Source organism: Leptosomus discolor, chromosome 14 (assembly GCF_034619465.1).
Source record: "Leptosomus discolor isolate bLepDis1 chromosome 14, bLepDis1.hap2, whole genome shotgun sequence".
In the NCBI taxonomy this organism is placed as follows: Eukaryota; Metazoa; Chordata; class Aves; order Leptosomiformes; family Leptosomidae; genus Leptosomus; species Leptosomus discolor.
Genome location: NC_141404.1, coordinates 718,974 through 734,891, shown reverse-complemented (window position 1 = coordinate 734,891; position 15,918 = coordinate 718,974).

Here is a 15,918-nt window from a genome sequence, read left to right as displayed (position 1 = left end):
AACATCCCGCCCGGCCGCTGCCCCGGGCTCCGCCGGGGATGGAGGCGCCGCCGTCCTGCCCGGCCCCGCAGGCAGCTCGGAACCCGCAGCGACTCCTGAGCCGTCCGGAGCGGCGGTGCGGGGCCGGGGGCACCCGCGTCTGCCCCCGCACTGTCCCCGGGCCGGGAGCGCGGACCGGCACCGGAGCGGCCGTGGGCAGCGCTCAGAGCCGGGCGCGGGCACGGGCACGGCCGGCAGCGGGCTGGGGAGCCGCTGGCAGCGAGGCGGTGTGCCCGGCCGGACCCCGGGGATCCTCCTGCCCGGGTGCCGGAGCCGCTCTGCCCTGGAGCCGGCTTCCCTCGGGGGAGGGGGCGGGAGCGAGGAGGGGGCCCCCCCGCTCGGCAGCAACGGCTCCTGTCCTCGGCAAGGGCAGGAGGAGCAGCCATCGGCCGGTGAGCGGGAAGGAAAGGCTTGGAGATGATGCAAGAATTCCATCTCTCTGCCAGGCTGGGGATGCTCAGCCTCGCCTTTACGGTTCGTGGTGCCCTACAAGCAGGCTGACCCGGGAAAACCGCGCGGCTGGTGCAGGGTATGGGTGCGGGTTGTTGCTCCATCCCCACCCCTCTGGCTCCTTCCGCTTGACACGGCTGCCTTCCCTCACACCCTGACATCCCAGCCTTCTGCTTGGTTGCTCATGCTAAAGCTAAAGGGCTGCGTGCGGCACTGCTTAAACATGAACAGTCGTCGTCCCTGCTTTCTCAGCACAGAAAGCTTGTTCAGCTGCAGAAAACTACTTGTCTTGTTACTTGGGAAGAAGGATGCTAATAGAGAGAGACAGGGAAGAAGCGCCAGCCCAATGCAAACGAGGATGCTGCAAGCTCCCTGGCAGCCAGGCCAGGGTGGGGATGAGGTTTCCTCTTGTGTGACACCCAGGAACTCGGTGCATATGTGACAAAAGATGGAAAAGACAGCTGAAGAGCAGCGCTCTCTGCAGCCTTTCACCTGTGCTGGTGTGAGAGCAGTGGGATTTGACTTCCCTGGGAGTTTAAAAATAGTTCCTTAAGGAAGAAAGCGCCTGCTGGCTCAGGAGAGCTCTGGAGCTGGCGGACAGTCCCCAAGTATTCACAGGCACAAGTTCATCAATCTGCCGTGCCGAAGTGACCTGGAAGGGTTTTGCATTCAGGATATTTGTTTCCCTGTCTGCTGCTCTGTGCAACAGCAGCTCCTGCCCAGGAGGGCTGGGAGCACCAGCACCTCTGTGCAGGTCGAGGCAGGCGGAACAGTGTGTGCAGCACCCGCCTGGAGGAGCCAGCCGGCACGGGGCTGTTCCCGGCTGCTGTAAACCCCCCACATCTGGTGCTTCCACCGGGCCGCACGCCCTCCGCGTGAGCTGGTGCAGCACCGAGCAGGGAGGTGACACTGACAGAGCCCAGAGGGCTTCGGCCCCTCCGCCAGGGGACACTGCCTGGCCCAGGCAGTGACAGCAGGGCAGGAGCCCAGGAACAGGGGTTCCGAGGGGCCGGGCGTTGGCGGGCTCCCCTTCCAGCAACAGGAGGTGTCCGTCACTCAGTTCCGCTCCATGACAAACTGCCAAATCTGTGGAAAAGTTGCTTTTTCCGTTTTTAGCCATTTTATTGCCTCCATGTGGTGATCCAGCCTCGGCAGCAAACACATTCCTTAAGCATGAACATTAGAGGCGTCTGGATAAATAAAGCTGGTGTGGATGCCTAGACACCTCCAGGTTTCTCTGCTTGCAAGGGAGGAATGTTTTGTAGGGCTGACTATTTTGCTTCCAGTCTTTGTATCTTTGCAGGGAACGTCTTTTCCATGACATGTTTGCTGTTTACACCCCACTCTACAGAAACAACAGCTTTCTGGTGCTTTCGGCACACTGCCAGCCCTGCCGCCTGTGCTAACGGGCCCCAGGAGTTGGCCCCAGGTGGGATCCCCCCCCCCAGAGGGGGAGCCAGGCACCATGCCACTGCTGGAGCTGCCCCAGCATCGCCGGAGGAAGGAGCCCTCTGAATTGCTAGAGGAGATGCCCCTCTCATCAGCCAGCGCCTCGCAGCACAGGGGCTGGAGGAATGGCTGTGAGCTCTGGAGAAGGTCCTGCCTCCCTTTCACCCGTTCCCAAACTGAGCTGGCACTGCATCTTGCCACCAGCCTTACACCGTCCTCTCCTTTGTCCTTTCTCCACCTCCATTAGTCCCTTTTCAGGGTTCCACCAGTGCCCCCCTCTCCTCCTCACCTCTCCTGGGTTCCCGGCTTTCTTCCCAAATTGCTCTTTCCCACCTTTCCTCCCAAGCTTTTGGATCTCCCCACTGGGGTGGGATTTACTGAAGCGGCTTGAGACCCACTGCCTTGCCCAGCATTGACTGAAGGCCCCTGGCAGTGTCCTGTCCCTCCCGGGCCAGTTGCAGCTCACCGGTGCTGGGTTGCTCCAGGACAATTTCTCCAAACGCCCTCAGGAAGCCTCTTGTGCTCCTCCCTTCCCAGAGGGGCACCCAGCTCACGGCACCGCGGGGGCTGCGGCCAGACAGCACTCGTGACACAAACACCATGGAAGGGATTTGGAGCTTGTCCCTGTCCCTCGGCCCTTTTGCCTTGCTTCCTCCCCGAGGTGCTGATCCCCCCAGGCCATGAGCTGACCGCAGGTAAGAACCACTGCCAAGGGGCTCCCGGCTCAGTGGGTTTGCCGGGAAGGACCCGGTCCAGGGGCTCATCCCAAGCACAGGGAGCTGAAGGGCAGGCAAAAAGAGAAAGGCTGCAGAAATGTAGGGATCAGGAGAGTATTACAAAAATACACAAAGAAATTCTGTGCCAGGAGCACATGAAACCTATAGGAGAAAAGGGAAGCAATAAAATGCGCACTGGAAATAGCAAATAAGATTAAAGGTGGTATTCTGCCCTTGATGCCTTCAGGTGGTAGGCAGTAGAGATCAAGGTTAGAATTTGTTTCCAGAGCCAAAAAAAGCCCTCAGGGCCAAAGTGTCATTGTTAATCCTGTTTTCCGTGTCTGATATGTATGTCATTAACAGCCTTTTGATTCCGGGCTGACAAACTGCCACCTTTCTTTGTGCTGGAATTGATGGCTGAGCAGTACATGTACCTGGACAGGCAATCCTCAGTGCCCCGGGCAGCCGAGGCTGAGCTGCTCCAGCCTCATGGCCCTGGCAGCGTCCTTGGATGCCTGCACGAAGCTTCCACCGCAGGGTCTGCTGCTCAAGCATCTCCCCATTCTCCCTGTCCTGGCAGGAAGCCTGAGGCTGGAAAAGGGACATTTCAGTGTTGCACAGCTGGGAAGCAGAGGAGCGAGGGATGCAGCAGAGCCAGATCCGTGGGCAGCAGTGAGGGGCCAGGAGGGTGCGAGAACGGGGGGTTGGGGCTGATGGTGCTCGGAGACCTGCTGCACATCCCCCGGGACCACTGCGGGTGCTGTGATGGGGCACGTGCCAGTGGGACCTGGTCGTTCCCAAACACAGGGAACATGCTGGGGCTGTGTCCTCTCTCCCGCTCCAGCTGATGCCAAAGGCTCTGGCATCACAGCAGCCGCCGTCAGCACTTGGGTGGTTCTCCCTCCCTCTCCTTTGGTGCAGCCCTCACACCATCCTGGCCCCAGTGAGAGCCACAGGCTTGGTGATGCGGGAGAGAGAGGTGACAGCCAGTCCCCTCAGCTAACGGCACTTCTGCTGCCCTGGCCTCAGAACCGCTTCCCAAGGCCGATCCCGGCTCCCGCAGCCCTTCAGCTCATCACCACCAAACTCAATGGCGGCTGGCAGGTCTCCCAGCTCTGAAGTGGGGGGTGTCCCGAGGGCAGCGGAGTCCAAAAGTGCCTGTCAGAGAGCAGGGTGGAAGCAGAGACTTTCTGAGCTGCCTTGAATTGAGGCTGGAACTCCCGTTAAGTCTCATTAATCAGTTGTAAATGCACTGTATTCTGAATAAGGCCAGAAACAGTAAATTTAATTTGGACTCTGACTCAAGCTACTTTGGTCCTAATTCTGAGCCTCTTGCCCAGCTGGAGCAGCCAGCCCTGGCCGTGCTGCGCAAACTCATTTGATTCTGAAATGCATTTTTAAGCAGGATGGAGCGGTGCTTAAAAGCTAAATGGCTTCCCCCGGCTGTAATCACTGCTAGCCGAGTCCTGGAACGAAAGGGATAAAGTCTGGGGGCGGGGGGAGGTTTTAATCTCGCTGAGTAGATTACAGAGATTACTGCAATTTAATCCTTACATATCTGTCACTGACGCTGCAAAGACCATAACCGGAGGTGGGCAGGGGCGCGCCGGCTCCCTCAGAGCTCCTGCCCCTTGTAGCAGGTGGCCGTGCCACAGCCCCACCGCCCAAAAGGACGTGGGCGAGTGGGCACTGACCCCAGCACCACAGCCGGGAGATGGGGGTGCCGGGTCGGGCTGACCCTCCATCCCCAGCTGCGACTGACCGCACAGAGGCGGCGGCTGCCACAGGACCGTGGGCTGAATCCTGTCCCCGGGGCTGGGCACCTCCCGGCTGTGCTGGGGCTGCAGATGCCCGAAGGGCTGAGGACAAGCTCCTGCCAGGAGGAGGGAAGGGGAAGGGCCCCGGGAACAGGCAGGGCAAGGATGACCTGCAGGCTTCTCATGTCCTGGCCTCCCTCTCTCCACCACCAGTACCCTCCTACCCTTCCAGGAGCCAGAGGGCTCTGGGCGGCTACGCCGGGTCTGTCAGCATCTCGTGCCGTGGAGCCGCCGTACAGCAGCGCGGTGCAGACAACGATGCAGTCGGCCGAGTTCATCTGCATGCCGCAGCAGACGGGGACCCTGTAACCATCCTCTGCTCCTCAGCATTACACCATCACGCACGGAGCTCTCCCAGGCTCTCTGCAGCGTCTGCTTAGGTTAAATCTCATTATCATTCCTTGGGGATCACAGGGGCAGGAGCTAGTTCTCCAATAACTAGAAATATCTCTTTGGCTCACAGACCTTCACAATTATATTTAACTGCAAATGAGGAATCTGTACTCAAACACAAGCTGGTAATTTTTTTAAAGCTTGTTTTCAGTGTCACCTCATGTTCAGCCCAACTCTTCTATAGCTTCATAACCCCATCCTTGCCTTACGTAAACTTTAAGGCAGAAAATAAGAAGCAAGCTGCCCCATTCACACTGAAGGGAGAGAACTGGGTAATTCACACTCACTCCTGGCACTGCTGTGTCCTCTGGCACAGTTGCTGGGTGGAGGAAGACCTGCCTTCTTCTTTGTCACTGCACTGAGGAAACCCTCTCCGTGTGCCAGGAGGTGTCACTCCCCGCATTGGAAGCCAGGGGCTGGCTAAAAAGCCACAAAAGACCAGAAGAGCAGGGTGTGCTGGCAGAGGTCCCAGGCTGCAGGAAAGCTATTGTTCCAGGGGGAGCCCCCAGCCCAAGAGGGGTCCCTGCAGTCACCCAAACCCCAGCACCAGCTCACCTGCACCATCTCCTGGGGGCTGCTGGGCATCTGGGAGCAGTTCCCTCCTCTTCTGACCCCTCTGGGCAAGCAGCCCAGTGGCTCCGGTGCTGGGGGGCCCTGGGACCACCTGGGCACAACACAGGGCACCCACCCCAGCTCCGTGCCCTGCCCAGAGGGCCAGCCCAGACAACACCAACCCTCCCTCCTGATAAACCTGAGCTGCTGGAAGCTTTTAAAGCCTCACCCGCTGCCAATTTACACTCCCTGGTGAATCACCTGCAGGGTCCTGGTCCTCACCTGGGGCTGCGGGGGCCCAGAGGAGCCCTGCACACAGGGTCTCTCCATGGGGATGCTCGGTAGGGCCCTGGCTGTCAGGGAGGGGTGGCGCGGCTGCACCACACGGGAGAGGTTGTGACAGGCGGAGCAGCAGAAGCTTCTGTGGCAGCTTTGCACTAAAATTAACTTACTCGAAAGTGGTTTCTGGTGCATTTCCACGGGAGCCCGAGCTGTGAGCGAGCGAAGCACACGAGTGGGAGCGAACAAGCGAGGCGCTCCCCGTCTCGGCGAGTGCAGGCAGGGACGTGCGGCGTGTGCAGGCAGCTCCCAGGCAGAGCGTGCTGGCAGCACGGAGCTGCGGGTCGCTGCCGGCCCGAGGGGGCTGCAGGGCTGGATCCGTCCCGCCGCGGGCGATGGGCCATGCCTGCAGCAGGGCTCCCGGCAGCTCCACCGCCTGCGCTCCCCTCCCTGCAAAGCCGCCTGAACCAGCTGCCGGTGACATCGCAGCGTCCTCTGACTGCGCAGGAGGCGGCAGATGTGGCGGCCGGTGGAGGGGAGGCAGGAGGAGAGCACCCACTGCGAGGGGCTCCCAGCCCCTGGTTCTCGCAGGCTGCCCCAGGAGCGAGCACTGACCGCCCTGGCTGGGGCAGCGCCTGGGGAGCCGTGGCTTCACCACACCGTGCCGCAAGGAGCCGGCGAGGGCTTGGGGTGCCCCAGCTGCCAAGGGATGCTCGTCTGCCAGCGCGGGGTGGGACGCCCTTTGGCCGCGCAGCCCCGACCCCTGACTCTCACTGGAGCTGCGAGGGCTGCCCCAGCTTCCAGGGCCCGTCGTGGCATGGCATGGCAGCGCCGCACGTGCGAGGGCGCCGGAGGAGCCGCGTGGCTGCGGGGCTGGTGCTCTACTGCCGGCGCAGCTGCCGGCTGCAGAAGGCGGTTTCCCGGCAAGCATGCATCCTTCAGATCAGAAGCGCTCTCCAGCAGGAGTGCTTTGAAACACCCTGCCTTCTATTTTTAATGGGATTGAAAAGAGAACAAAACCATTTAAGAACTTGAGGAATCAAAGCAAGTGTCCCCACGTCACACCCAGCGCTCACAGCTATATCCTGATTAATGACAAGAAGGAGAGGGGAAACAATATTTAATCACACCCTGTTTATACTGGAGCCAAAAATCAAAGCACAGCATTCCTCTTTCATGAGAAAAACGAGGTGGGCATTTCCCCTCTGGTGATTAAGTTTCCCACTATGAGCACATCAATTTCCGTGATTTGGCACGGGGTCCTCTATCACACCACAAACGAGGGCTTCCTTAGCAACAAAATATTACAAACACCGAGTCAGATCCATACACAAGACACCGATGTACATCTATCATTTTGTCTGGATTATCTCAATATACTTCTCCGTGGGGAGCTGGAGATACAGCAGTTGCAGCCAAACCACCGTTAACGATTGGCACGGCTGCAGCAGCCCTCAGCCGAGGACACCGCCGTGCTCCAGACACCGTCCCCCCGGCTCACGGCCCCGTGTGGGCACTGCTGCCCGTGTGTGCGTGGCCGAGGCCCGGGTGGAGCAGGGCACGAAGGCTTCGGTGGGCTGAACCCGGCAGGCTGGACACAGGACCCTGCTGGGCCAGACCCCCATGGTGCTGGCAGCAGTGCCACGGTGGTGGCCAGACCCACAGCAGGACCCAGGTCCAGTGTCACTGCGGCCATGCAGACCCCCATGCAAAGGAGGGGGCAGAGCAAGGTCTCAGCTGTGGCAGCGGGCGGGGGGTGACACAGCCCCGGGTCCGCGGGAGGTGGCGTGGGGACCCCGGCTCTGCTCCCAGCCCAGGAAAGTGGGTCAGGTACTGTGTCACCCCCGCGACACCCGCTCGCTCCCTCCCCTGCTTCCCTCCTGCCCACATTGATTTGCTCTGGATTCCTTGATTAATTAATCTCAGAGAAATGCAAGGTCTGTTAATTACCCCTGATTAATTAGGGTGAACTTTTAATTGTATCCCTAAGCTGAGATGTGCCGTTCAATAGGCTCCGTAATTAGTGACCCAGCAATCTCTTTTAAACCAATTAGCCCAGTGTAACAAGTGAAACGAGCCGGGAGCTGCCCAGGGGCAGGGGTGCTCCGGCGGTGCTGCGGCACTGCCATGCTCGGCTGGGCTGCGCTGGCTGTGCCACAGGGCCGGCAGGGTGGGCGGCAGTGGCCACCATCCTCACACGGGGCCCTGCGAGCCAGCGCCACCAGCGCAGAGCTGTCCCCACGCTGTGTGTCCCGTACCCCGTGGGACACCGCAGTGGCCGCAGCGGGCCTGGCGCCAGGGCGCAGCGATGCCGGCGGGCCGCAGTGATGGGTGGCTGCAGCCACCTCCGCTGGCCGGGACTGCCCCTGCACCCTCCCCGCCTCGGGGACCCCGGGAGGTTTCATGTCCGTGGGAGCTCCTCTGCGAGCCGTGACGTGCCTGGCTGAAACACAAGCCAGCCTCCACCCAGAGACAGGGAGAGGCAGAGACTGATCCCGTGGAAAAGGTCCTTCCAGCTCCTTGATCGATCGACATCCCCCAGAGCTCGCGGCCGCTGCAGAAATGCCCTCCCGGGCAGCGCTGGCAGAGCCACGCCGATGGCCGTGCCGATGGCCGTGCCGGCTGCCCAGGGCCCCATGGATGTCCCCAGCACTGTGCTGGCAGCTCCCGGCCGTGGCACGGATGCGGCACTGTGGGGTGCCCCGGTGGTGGCCGGAGCATGGGGACAGGGTGCCTGGCAGAGGGACAGCAGGCACCGGCAGCCCGCTGCCCTGCTCACCTTCCCCACGACGTCCTTCTGTCCCTCCGTCCTTCTGCCTGGCGCTGGCACGCTTGAGCAAAAGGCTCTGGCAGGCAAAAGAAAACTTTCTTTGACACATTTTCATCATCTGCTGCAATTTAATATCCAGGTCAGGAAGCAGATGGAAACCAGCCCAGTTGTCCTGGCTAATGGGGACAGGAACAGTGGTTTATGAGCGCTTGTTTACCGAATCCATTAACTGCGATGACAAAACCAGCCTCTTGCCCCCTCCTGCTCCCGCTCCCGTCTCCGGCGGGGAGCGTGGGGAGGGCCGGCACAGCACCCCGGGCCATGCACTGCCCCATGGCAGGATCCCGCAGCAGCACGGGCTCACCCCAGGGCTGGAGGAGGGTCCAGCCACGGTGAGCCCCACCGCGACTCAAACTCCCTGCGGGCTGGGGGGGGCCACGTCCCAGATATGCCCGTGGAAACAGCTTGTGCCAGGCAGGAGCCAGAGGAGAGGGGCCGCACTGTCCCCCAGCCACAGCTCCGCCTGTCAGGCACACGGGCTGTCGGGCTCGGCAGCGGGGCACTGCCGGCGCGGGGCACAGCCCCGGGAGGGTGCTGGCAGCCTGCGGGCACCGGGTCCCATCTCCGGCTCCGCACGCTCGCCCTGCCGCCCGCTGACCAACGGTCCGTTCCCCGCCTGCCCGGCGCCACGGGCGCTGCCGCTGCCTGGGAGACTCATGTCAGAGCTGCCTGGAGCCCGGGGAAGTCATTAGTAATTAATTTGGTTTCTAATCCTCTAATCCAGCTGCTCCTTGATTTGATAAGCGAAAAATCTGCTCCGGCCACATGGTCCTTGTTCCATGCGATATCTCCCCTTGGAGGCACTGGCAAGGACGGGTGCCACCCCGTACTCTTTCCATCGCGGCCGCAAGCCCGAGGGCCAGCCCCGGCACTGCTCTCCCCAGGGCTTCCTCTGGGTCCTGCCTGGCCATGCTGTGCTGTGCCGTGCCGTGCCATGCCGTGCTGTGCCGTGCCGTGCCGTGCTGTGCCGTGCTGTGCCGTGCTGTGCTGTGCCATATCCAGTTGCTGGAGCAGGTGCAGGGGACCACGCTGGCCTCATCCTGGGGGCAGGCACAGGACTAAAGGGGTCAGATCCTGATCCCAGCCTGGAGCAAAGGGGTTGACAGGACCAAGTGCCCCCCAGCTTGTTCCTCACTGGACCCGGAGCCGACGCAGGACAGTTCCCACCTCTGTTTCAGGGCTGAGTTCGGGAGCCACCACACACCTCAGGGCACGACGAGTGGAGCCTTCCCTGTCCCATGGCACCACGGTCCCCCTTGGGGTGGGCAGACCCCCTGGCTGCCGGCGCTGCGGTGGCAGTGGCTATGAAACCACCCCTGCCTGTGGCACAGCCGCGGTGCGACCCCAGGGGCTGCACTCATCCAGTGTACCCCGTGCCCTGGGCCCTGGTTCTCCCATAAAGCAGCCCAGCGAAACAAGAGCCCCGTGCCTGCTCCGGTCCCCCCGGCCCCGCTGGCACTGCGGGCGCGGGGCCACGCGCCACCCACGGGGACACCCACCCTAAGCCGACCGACGGAGCAGTCAGCAGTGGGGCTGCAGCACATGACGGGATGAGGGAACATCACAGATGAGAGGCCAAATCCTTCATTAAATCCCACATTAATCTCTAAGAACAGCGATGTCAAAAATCTTAGCAGCAAAATTAAATTTTGTAGCTATATTTCAGCTGCACAAAATCAATATTAATTACCGTGAGAGAGACATTGCTGTGAGGGCCTGACCCAGTATTTACCCGCTGCAGTAAAACTCCAGCATGGTAACTTGTTTATATAAAATAACTGCACATGTTTCTGTGGCAAACGGCTTCCAATCTGGCGGGGTGCCGGGGCTGAATACAGATGCAGCCGGGGCAGCGAACGCTCCCCGCAGAGGAGAGGCACCGGGGAGGCAGCGTGCGGCCGGGGCTGGGGCGGGTGCTGAGCAGGGCCAGGGAGGACAAGGCGGTTGTGGTCCCCGGGGAGGGGTCTGCGGGTGGGCTCTGGTCCGGCAGCACCGCGCCCCACCAGCATCGCTGCCCCCAGCTCCTGCACCGGGGCCGTATGCCCTCTGCGCCGGGCTCTGCTCCTCAGGGCTTTATTTCAGCCAGAATAAAGCTCGTGTCAGAGGGTTAAATCCTGTATTTAAACATATTTTCCTTTCAGTTACGTTAAAAATGAGTCCCAGAGTGCCAAGAAAAGCCGAGTGGGACCTTTTGTGTCCATCAGCCCCCTGGGCAGGCTGTTGCCTTCCCTCAGAAATCCCATTTTACTCGTCCCACTTTGGTCTGCTGTAACCAGAGACAAGCTGGAGCGTGGTCTGCGGCAGCGCCTGGCTGCTGCCCTGCCTGCCCTGCTGGGGCCGGTGCTCTCCATGGCCCCTCTTGACCGAATGGCTTTGCCCGGGGCACGTGCAGGCAGGGCCCTGGGCTCTGTCCCCCTGCCCAGAAGACACCCCCCCCCCCCCCAGCACTGCCCGGCCAAGCACTGATCTGCAAGCGGGTGGGACGCGTTGAGGAAAGGGGTTTGGTTTGAATGGCTCCTGTCCAGCTGGGGTTGGGGAGGGGAGGGAGGCGGTTGCAGCTTAGGCGTGAAAACCTGAGTCTCTCACGTGGGAAACGCAGACCCAACATTGGGCACTTTTCAGATTCAGCTGGGCAGGGTGCTGGGCTTTCTTGTCCAGACTGTGCTTTTGCCAAGAAAGGTTGGACCAGACGATCCTTGAGGTCCCTTCCAACCTGGTATTCTGTGATTCTACGATTCTATGACCTCTGCTGCACGGTGAGGATATCCCTGGGCAGGTCTCTGCAAAGTGCTGCCCACCAAAAGTCCAGACACTGGACTCGCAAGGACCAACCTGTGGTCTGTGTGTCCCCAAGGACATGGCTGGAAATGCTCAGGGGCAGAGCAGGATTGCCTTTTGCTGGAGCAGGGGCACGTGTGGTGGGTTGGGGCACACCTGGCCAGGACTGGGACACACCTGGCCAGGGCAGGGACCCAGCTGCCTGGTGCATGGGCAGCCTGTGCAGGAGCAGGGGTGGCAGAGGTGTCCCCACACGCCCCGACCCCACGGAGCTGGGTCTGGCTCACCAGCACCGGGGCCCCGGCCAGTCCGGGCATGGGGCATCCCTGGCTGCCTGTCACAGGCAGTTAGTGTCACATTAGGAGATGATCCAGAACGGGGAGTTCGGGAGCAAAGGAATTAAAATGGGAGGGAGAGTTTTAATTAGAGAAAGAAGTCAGAGCCCGTAATCAGCCGGGTGAGTGACTGCCCGCTGTGGGGAATTCTCCGTATGTCAAACGGCATCAATCAAAATGCCACTTCTTATAAAACTGCCTCCGCGCAGGAGGAGAGGCTGCCCTGTCCCCGCGCTCAGGGCTGCGCTGCGCCTGGAGCAGGGCATCCCCCCGAGCTGCGGTCCCCCGGGCACCCACGGCGCAGGGGAGGAGGGCCAAGGCCAGCCTGTCCCATGTCCCATGTCCCACCTGGAGCTGACCCCAGCAGCCCTGCACCAGGCTCCTGCGCTGGGGTCGGTGGCTGTGTCATGGGGGGGGTCCCGCTATGCCCTGCCCCGGTCCCCAGCCCTGCTCTGGGGGCCAGGCCCGGGCCGGCTTCTTCGGGGGCCACAACCGGCTCCCGCGCCCATCTCCAGGCTCGTCGCAGGTGACGGTGGTTCCTGCAAACCTGTTCAATCGTCAGAAATGCCACAGGAGCGCGTTTCCCGGTGTGCTGGGGCAGGAGGTGCTGTCCGGTGGGCGGGAGCCTGGGGAATGGGGCCCTTCGCTCCCGAGTCCACCGCAGCATCCACAGCCGCGGGACCCTCGGCAGCCCGTGCAGGCGGCCCAGCAGCCTCGGCGGTGCCAGTCCCAGGCCCGCAGGAGCAGCAGGTCCTGGCTGAGCCTGGTGTGACAGCCAGAGCCCAGCGGCAGTGCCGGGGTGCGGGAGAAGGGCCCTGACGCCGGCGGGGATGAAGGGCTGGCCTTGGCCACGGCGTTCCTGCCGCGTCTCGCTCTCCTGCGTGCAGGCTCCGGTGACTCACCTCCCGCCCGTGCCGGGCTGCGCTCCGCCAACATCTGCAGGGGTTCCTATAGAAACATATTTCATGCACCAATTGTTTGGCGGTGCGGAGGTAAAGCGGTTCATGCTCTGCATTTCTCCAGGAGGAGAGCAGCCTTCCTGGAGACGGAGCAGTCGGAGCGGGGAGAGGATTGCTGCTGCGCTCCACCAGGACCAGGGCCCGGGCAGAGCCGTGCGGGACGCGCAGATGCAGCAGGAGCGATGCGAGGTCGGGGCAGCCCCGCGGGGAAGGGACCCTCCCGTGGTGTGGGACCACGGCTGAGGGCAGCCGAGGTGCCGCAGCTCCCAGGGTCTGCCCCGCCGTCTCCTCTGCGTGGCCCAAGGACTCAGTCACAAGTCCGCCACGAAGGGCCGCGCTGCCCGGGGCTCCCTGCCCTGCGTCCCCACGCACAGGGTGTTCTCACTGCGCCAGCAGCTGAGCTAAACACTTTTGACTCTATTTATTACTAAAAATTATGCAACTGGGTCGTGTTCTTGCTATTTTTTATGCATGAGCCAAGCGGCAAATTCCATTATTTTAAAAAACTGTTTTAGCTAGTGATGCACTAGACCACGCAAGTAAATGCCCAAAATAATTCCAGCTGACACCTTTATGAAGGCAGAGTGAAGTGTAAAGTCTGCACAAGCCTTTCATTTGTAATCTCACATCCCCCCTAACTGGCTTCTGGGAGCTGCTCTTTCATCTGGCGCTTAATCCGCTTTGCTGGCTGCGCCCCTGCCCCGTGGGGGGTGCAGCCCCCCAACCTCGGCACAGGGCTGGGAGCGCCAGGGGCCGGGGGGCTGCTCTGCTCGGGAACCTGCACCCAGGGCGGGCCTTGGCCCCGAGACGCCGCTGGGGCAGCAAACAACATCTGCAAACACCTGCAGGCAGCACGCGGGGCGGAGGCACAAACGGGGAAGATCTCTAAGGGCAAAAATCATGCAAAGAAATAGGGAGAGGCCGAGCCCCAGAGGGAGCCCCAGGGGAGCTCCCAGGGGTTCCCTGTAGTCCCCGGGGTGCCCTCTCACCCCCCCCCCCCCCGGGCCCACAGGGGGACCCTGGGGACCCTCCCCAGGCAGGGGCAGGGGCCGTGGGCGCCAGGCTGCTGCCCACCGTCCCCCACAGCACCCAGCGAGGGTCTGTCGCGCTCGGTCTCCTCACGGCCCGTCGCCCTCACTCTGCTCGGTTGCTGATGGCTTTTAACGACACGTCTGCCAGCGGCCGGGGCCGACACTCCGTCTCTCTGAAGGCTGGCTTTGCTGGTGGCTTGCTCCAAGGGGCGGCGAGGCCGTAGTTAATCACACCAATCTGATTATTTCCAGCTAAATTCCACCCTTCAGCCTGACCTTGATACTTTATTGAACAGGATGCTGAGAATTCTCTTACCATAAAAAATTTTGGTTGACCCCAAAAGTAAAAGATGACAAACAAACCCTGATATAAATAACGTGGCCTCTGGAAAAAAGCATTAGAGGTAACTTATCAATTAGCCCTTTTCTCACCAATAAATCACCGTACTGTGGCATCTGACCCTGGCTAGGCTGACATTTCTATAACCCATTTGCCACTGTTCATGTATTAAATGGCTTCCAGTCACCCTAAATTTGGAGATTTTAATCTCCTATATTAAGTCAGTGGTTCTCAGTAATTCAGTGATTTTATTTTTATTGGCTTTGTAAATCAGAGTTATCCATGTCAGTGACCGTGGTCAGGGAGAGAAGCGTTTGTCTGTGAAATTGGGTTGACACAGACCATTGACTGCAATGATAACAGGTGATTTGCAGGGCTGGCTGGACAAGCCATTTACACCAAGCAGATTATAATATAACAATATAAAAGTTTAATTGCTGGAAAAACAGTCAAAGCTATGGCACACCTGGGCGGAGCGGGCAGAGCAGGGAAGGGGCATCCTTGCCCCACCATGCTGGTGCTGAGCCCCCGGGAGGGGGGCAGGACCCTTCAGGGAGACAGCCGAGGGTGCAGGATGGGCTAAAGGAGGAATTACGCCCCTAACATCGGTCTGCCTGACACCAGCCTGTGCCCGCTCCCAGGGGAACCCCGCTGCGTGCTGCTCCTGCTGCAGGACAGCCCCGCGCCCGGCGCGCTGCAGCGTCCCCCAGCCGCTGGGAACGTCCTGACCTGCAAGAGGAACTCCCAGACAGGGAACGGGCACCGTTTCTGAGAGCTATTGTGATTATTTAATTGGCTTCAGGCAAAACATCGATTCCTGCAGAGAAGTGGCCACCCCCGGGAAAACAACCCGTAATTAATATGTTCGCCAACCTGTGCCGGCTCTGCCTCTGAACACGCTCCAGCACCAGCACCCGCTGACGGCGCTGCCTGGGCTCGGCGACAGACGCGGTGTCGCCTTGGCCCCTGCCCCGCCAGCGGCACCAGGGCTGCCCCGGGCTGCCGCGAGGGCAGGGCTGGGACATGCCCCGGCAGGCGGCCGTGCCCCGGTCCCCGTGGAGGGGACGGGGGGTGTGGGGGCACCACCCGAACAGCGGGCGTGAGCCTGGCGTGGCGAGGGGCTGTGCGGCGGCCGGCACCCAGGCATGGCTCCAGCGGCACCATGCTTCCCGGCGGCACGGCTCGTAAATCTGAGCTGAGGAGGGGCTGGAGAGGTGGAGGAGGGCAGCGATTAACGGAGCGTGCTGAAGGCCTGGCAGTGGCCCTGGCCAGCTCTGCTGGGAGCCGTCACCGAGGGCTGCCGTTAGCTGAGATTTACACACAGGGCTGGTGATAACTGTCTCATCTCCTCGCACTTTTGGGGTGTGCTCCGGAGGGTGCTCCGTGGATCCGGAGGGATGGAGCTGGGAGCAGCTCAGCTCGAGTCGGGAGGAGCAGCACTGGGATGAGGGTCTGGCCCACCCCAGGGGACTGAGCCGCGCAGGGGCTGCGGTCCCAGCCCCAGGACAGGCACTGCCCCGCGGCTCTGCGGGTTCTGCTGCAGGATCACGGACACCTCTTGGGGACTGCTCAGCTCTGCAGCCTGTGCCCCGGGTGGCCTTGGGCACCAGGAGCTGGCCCGGGGCTCTCTGGGCACTCGCCTCCCCAGGAGGGGCACTGGGAGGTGAAGGGCTCTGGAGGAGACGCCTCACCCACCTGTCTGCCCCAACCAGTTGCATTCAGTGCTTGGGAACTGAGCCCCTGAGCCCCAGAGTCAGCTGCAGCGAGGGATCAAACAGGTATGGACCTGACGGACATTTACTGGCCCAGAACAATGGATATAATGGATATAATGGATATAATATATGTAATGGATATAACGGATATAATGGACTGTACATCTGCCCGTGATAGGAAGCACAGTCAGAGACAGTTTGGTTTTTAATGGTCCTTCCTGAGAAGGGGAATGAG